Genomic DNA, 6,883 nt, shown 5'->3' on the forward strand with positions numbered 1-6,883 from the left:
ATCGCTGGTTCCTGAAAGGATCCTGGTTTAGGTAAGGGCCGGCAAAGGACTGAGAGATAGTGCTGTGAAGCACCAGGGATCAGACAAGAGAGCGGTCATTAATGGGCCGTGGTCAGGGCAGGCAGAGGCTTTGATCAGGCCATGGTCAGGGCAGGCAGAGGCTGTGATCAATCAGGCCATGGTCAGGGCAGGCAGAGGCTGTGATCAGGCCTTGGTCAGGGCAGGCAGAGGCTGTAATCAATCAGGCCATGGTCGGGGCAGGCAGAGGCTGTAATCAATCAGGCCATGGTCGGGGCAGGCAGAGGCTGTGATCAGGCCATGGTCGGGGCAGGCAGAGGCTGTGATCAGGCCATGGTCGGGGCAGGCAGAGGCTGTGATCAGGCCATGGTCGGGGCAGGCAGAGGCTGTGATCAGGGCAGGCAGCAATTTTGGGTCTTCCAAGGAATCTACAGAACACGAATGAATGTAGAGTAGAAATCCTTGTCGGAGCCCCCAGGAACATTCATTGCTTGGGCATCCTGTTAAAGGAGTTCACTGAGCTAAAAGTGTTCATAGAGTGGGTCCATAATATCAGATTGTGGGCTTCCCACACACAGCACCTCCACACATGACCTGTTCTTGGAGGTATGAATGGGGATGACCTACAGACAACAGCAGGGAAGATGGCAGCAGAGGACAAGGATATAAGTGAGCTGGCCAGCGTGACCCCGAATATAGGAAAGATGTCCCAGGATCCGACCATACAGTTTCTGACTTAGGGTTGGGCATGGCAGATTCTTCTCATAAATATCTTCTCCTGACTGCTCCCTGCAGTGTCTCTGCACCGCCCCGCGCATTACAAGACAAGCTCACACACAGACACTTCCTGCAGGCAGCAGCGTGAGGAGACTTAATCTACAAGCTACAGACTAGTGATGGGAATTCCGGCTCTTCTTAGTGAGCTGGCTCATTAGGCCCCGCTCTCTAAGAAGAGCCGGCTCTTCTGGCTCTTGAACGGCTTCCTATAAAATATATAATAGGGAGCGGCAGGCCAGTCAATCACCCCACTTCACTTTTAACCCTATCGTGTTAAAGGGGGCGTGGTGAGCAGGTTAGGTGAGCCGGCTCACGTCGTTCATGAACAATAGCCGACTGTTGGAGCCGGCTCACGTCGTTTACGAACGACACATCACTACTATAGACAGATAAGATAGCAGGGGAAGGAGTTGTAGCAAGTTGACTGTGTGTTCACCTGTGTGTAGCGTAGATGTAGCCGAGCTGACAGTGTGTCATTGTGTGTAATATCCATCTCGTGGATCTCATCATCTCCCATCTCGGATCGGTCTCATCTCTCTGTGTCAGATTCTAGTGAATGTTCAGAAGCTAAACGAAAGTGTATATAACCCTGTACCCTTATAATCTAAGCACATTGTCATCACACAGCAGAGAGGGATCATGAAGTGTCTGCTCAGAGAGTCCCCGCTCACACTCTGGAATCTTACACTGACCATCACTGAGTGATAAGAGCTAAAACACCAATAACTCTGAGTAACATTGTAGAGTAAGGGGTTATTTCAGGGGCAAACCCCTTTAAGCAAAACATAAGCCCTAAATTGGACACATTAAGAAAAAAAAATGTAAAAAGTTATTGCGCTTGGAAATCGATGATGGAAAAGGCTTTTTTTTTTACCCAAAAACTGATTTATTATGCAAATGAAAAAAAACAAAATTAAAAAAGAAAAACTATACATTTGGTCTCCCTGTGTGTGTACTGACCTAGAACTCAAAGTTTTTATGTCATGTTATTTAAGTAGATTTGTGTTTTGTTTTGTTTTTTTAACCACTTAACGCCAAGGCCCTTTTTTAGTTTTTGCATTTCCACTTTTCGCTCCCCACCTTCAAAAATCTAAAATTTTTTTGTTTTTCCCGTGTACAGAGCTGTGTGATGGCTCGTTCTATGCGTAACAAATTTCACTTCGTAGCGATGATATTTAAAATTCCATGCCGTGTACTGGGAAGTGGGTAAAAAATTCCAAATGCAGTGAAATTGGTAAAAAAAAAAAAAATAATTTCACATTTTAAAAATATGTAAAAAAAAATGTAAACCTTCTTTGCAAAAGAAAAAGTCTTTGATTCACCATCTTCTGGCGCTAATAACATTTTTGGTCTTCGGTGTACAGAGCGGTGTGAGGTGTTATTTTTATTTTGGCTACCGTTTTTGTGGACTGTACAATCTTTTCATCGCTTTTTATAAAATTTTTATATGTTGCAAAATGGCAAAAAAATTTGTTATTTCGGGTTCAACACCAGGTATAACAGTTATTATATTTTGATAGAACTGACATTTTGGGACATGGCGATGCCTAACATGTGTATGATTTCTACTGGTTTTATTTATATCAGTTCTAGGGAAAGGGGTGTGATTTTAATTGTTTTTTTTTTTTTTGTTTTTACTACTTTTAAGATTCCCTAGAGTACGTTAACCCTAGGTTGTCTGATCGTACCATATACTACAGTATGGCAGTATATGGAGATTTTACACATGATCTATTACAATGTGCAAGTGGCACATTGTAACTGATCGTCAGCAAACATACTGCCGCGGGTCTTATGAAGCCTGAGGCTGTCATGGCGACAGATCATTGTTCCCCGATGATGTGACATGGAGGGATGACCTCAGGCAAGATGATGGCTTCACCAGTAAATGGATAACACCTTCGATTGGTGCTAGCATTGATTGTGGGTGCTACCAGTGGGTGTTTGCTGCAGTATGCAGCAAACACCCACCTTATATGGAGAGGGCTCAGCCTGTGACCCCTTTCCATACACCTGCAGCTGATATGTGACGTACAGATACGTCATACGTCAGTAAGGGATTTAATATATTGCACAGGAATTAATAAAATCACCAGTAGGACTTATGAAACGCAAAATTGGGCTATTAAAAACTACATTTCATCCTGAAAAAATTTTTTTTTATGAAAAAAGATTCCATACAACTATAGTGACCGGAAAATAACAAAGTTATAGACCGTAGAAGGTTTAGTGTTGTATTTGAGGCTCTGACACCAGACACCAGTCAGGCTATGTGGGGGGTGTGGCCTGAAGCTGTGAACCAAAAATCATCTCTCGTGACCTACATCACTGCACCACAAGGTGGCGCTAAAGTTGCTTATATGAAAAATTGCTTCCTGGCGCTAAACGTAGCAATGCAACTTTTTGAAATAAATAGAAGATGCTAAAATTATATTCATTTTATACAATAATTAAGGATTTTATGTAAATGACTTAAAGGCGTCGTCCACTTTCAGTAAATAATTGACAAATATTTCCCAATATACTTTCTGTATCAATTCTTCACCGTTTTCTAGATCGCTGCTTGCTGTCATTATATAGGAAGCTTCTATGTTTGCTTCCATTGGATGGAAATCTATCCATGGTCATGTGATGTCACACAGGTGCAGGAGCGGTTAGTATCACAGCGAGTAATCAGAGCCGTGTGATAATAATCACTCCTGCACCTGTGTGACATCACATGACCATGGACAGATTTCCATCCACTGGAAGTAAACATAGAAGCTTCCTATATAATGACAGCAAGCAGAGATCTAGAAAACCATGACGAATTGATACAAAAAGTACATTGGGAAATTGTGTAAATTTTTCTTACACAAACCACATCAATTATTTTGTGAAAGTGGACAACCCCTTTAAGGGTCCGGAATGACCGATCAATGACCCCAGCTTTTATAGAAATTAATATATATTTCAAAAACTTTTATTATTTGTACATCAAGTGCACTTTTACTTATAATTTAAATTTATTTCTAAAAAAAATTTTTTTAAATTTAAAAAAAATTTTTTTTTAATTTTTAAAAAAATTTAAATTTTTACAAGACAAAGTACAAAGAACAAATAGACCACAAATGACCCGTCATAGGCAAGTTTATTTGAGACGTCTCCTGGGGGGCGGGGAGGGGGGTGTATATGGGGCTTTGTTTTCGGTTACCCCTGTAGCATTGTATTACATGAACAAAGTTTTTTCTGGAGCTCTGACAATGGATAGATCCTGCGGAGGGGAGAAGATTGATTCTTCACTGTTGACCCTTCCCGACCTCGTCAGCCGGATGTTGTGTCTCGTCAAAGGGAAGATGGGAGATAACAATGGAGGCAAAAATGGGGAAAAACATTTCAATTGTGGCCCCAGGTAAGAATTTTTAAGTTATCGGGAGCCTCTTGGGCATCCCTGAACATTTAGATTTAGTTTTTATACTTTTTTTTTATTTTTTACTTTTCACTTTTTAACGTTATTTCCGTTATTTCAGAATTTTTGGTACTGTATTATATTTGGGGTTTTTTTTTTCTGGGGGTTTCAAACTCCTATAGGAAAACATATGTGAAAAAATGTATTCCTTTTAGTAAAAAAAAAAAATTTGCAAAAAGTTTCATCAGTAAATCTGTAGTTCACGGCTTCTAAAAGAGTAGAGAAAACAATAGATCGAATTGGGTCAGATTATTGGGTCATGTGGGAGAGGAAGCAGGGCCGGATTAAAGGAGGGGCTCCTGGGGCTTGAGCCCCGGGGCCCCCACCACTTTCACTTTTTAAGGGGCCCCCACCAATTTCTGACAGTCAGCAACTGGCTCTGATGCTGACTGGCTCTGTGTGCAATGCGCAGCGGCCTGTAGCTGCCCGCAATGCACATAGGGGTCTAGAATGTCAGCGAGACACAGCTGCCTTTGCTGGGGGAGTTGGCCATTTTCTAGAGGGGACTGGCGGCTAAATTCTACAGAGGGCTGGTGGCTGTATACTACAGGGGGCTGGTAGCTGTATACCACAGGAGTCTGGTGGCTGTATACCACAGGGGGCTGCAGGTTATATAATACAGGGGGCTGGCAGGCTACGTACTACAGGGGGATGGCAGGCTATATACCTCCAAAAACATTGTTGGAAGGGCCCCCACGAGTTTGCGCCCAGGGGCCCCCACCAACTTTAATCCGGCCTTGAGAGGAAGCGAATCATTTCCTCCCAAACTTTTAAAGGGGTAGTCCAGGAAATGATTGGCTTGTCTTGGGGCACTCAGTATCTGATCAGTGATGGCTGACGATGAGTATTGATGAATCCTGTCTGATAAATCTGATGACTCTCTAGATCAGTGATGGCGAACCTTTTAGGGACAGAGTGCCGAAACTACAACCAAAAGCCACATATTTTTCACAAAGTGCCACAGGTTCACAGGTTTTTCACAGGTATTGGCGTCCTGAGGACACCAATACAGCAGAAAGAAGGAGAAATTCGGATTATTATTTTAGTTTCCCACTAAGGTCCCCTTAATAGGATGAATCGCAGGTCCGGAGAATGGTCTACAATCATAATCCAGCTCTGTCCACACCTCCTCGCTACTCCTGCACTTTAAGTCACTTTAAAATAATGCTGAACGTGGCACATCTTGGGCAGTCTGTACTGCAGGAGGGGTCTTGAGTCCTGAATCGTGAACTCTGTGCTGGGTGATGGCCTGGGTGCCCACAAAGAGGGCTCCGAGTGCCACCTCTGGCACCCGTGCCATAGGTTCGCCATCACTGCTCTAGATACTACAGGGACAGAGATGTTCTTTGTCAACGCTCTCTGCTCTGGTAAAGTGGATCGAACAAAGCCCCGCCCCCCTCTCTATTAACTTTTTTGTACTTCTGTCGGATTGGAAGTTCTGGGACATTTTACAGACAAAGAGAAACTTCCTTTGACCAAGGGTCAACAAAGGAAAGTCCCCTGGTAAATGGAAGTGAAGTCCATGGACCAACTCAACCACCCGTAGTTGAAGCAGGTACTATGACTTCCTGGAACTTCTATTTTGGTGCCGGGCTAAAAACTGGAAGTATCAGAGCATCCTAGGAGCCGATGGGTGGGGGGAGGGGCATGTATACTTTCCTTGCCCCTAGTGGTTTCTGGTCCGTGATGTTGGGAGATGCTGGATTGTTGGGAAGAGGGCAGTGGTCTTAACCCTGTGCCTCTCCAGTTGATGCAGAGGGGGCCTAAACTTTTTTTAAACCATTTTGTGCTCTTCTTCATCAGTTCTGTGGATGTAGATTTTTTGGAAGATTTTAAACATTTTTTTTTATTTCCCCCACAGAATGCTGGCAGCCCTCTGATTGGCTAAGAGGAGGATGTGTTCCGTAAAAAAAGAAATATAATTGGTTGGCAAAATAAATTATTTTTTTCCATAGATTGTAGGCATGCCGACTATTGGTAAAGAAAAGGGTGTGTCCGAAAAAGATGAATTAAGAATGGTGGGTTATAATGATGTATTTTTCCATATACAGGTGGCCCCCTACTTAAGGTCACCTGACTTACAGACGACCCCTAGTTACAGACGGACCCCTCTGCCCACTGTGACCTCTGGTGACCTCTCTGGATGTTACTATAGTCCCAGGCTGCAATGATCAGCTGTAAGGTGTCTGTAATGAAGCTTTATTGATAATCCTTGGTCTCATTACAGCAAAAAAATTTGAAATTTTTTTTTGCCTGGATCTACAATTATAAAATATACAGTTTCGACTTACATACTAATTCAACTTAAGAACAAACCTATGGACCCTATCTTGTATGTAACCCGGGGACTGCCTGTACTATCAGCAGGTTTCTGATTAAATTAAACATACATTGGTATTAAAGTAAATGAAAATAGATGGTTGAGAAAATGTTTTTTCCCATAGAATCCAGACAGGCCTCTGATTGGTTGAGGGGAGGGTGTGTTCTGTATATAGTAATATAATTGGTCAGTAAAAAGAGTCTATGAGAAAAAAACTATTGGCAGGTGTCTGGATAGGTCGATGATGAATATGTTGTGGCTATAAGCTATCGGTTAAATAAAACCAAGTGATCTGAGTGGTTGGTAAAATTTTTAATTAA

This window comes from Engystomops pustulosus, chromosome 6 (genome assembly GCF_040894005.1).
Source record: "Engystomops pustulosus chromosome 6, aEngPut4.maternal, whole genome shotgun sequence".
Classification (NCBI taxonomy): domain Eukaryota; kingdom Metazoa; phylum Chordata; class Amphibia; order Anura; family Leptodactylidae; genus Engystomops; species Engystomops pustulosus.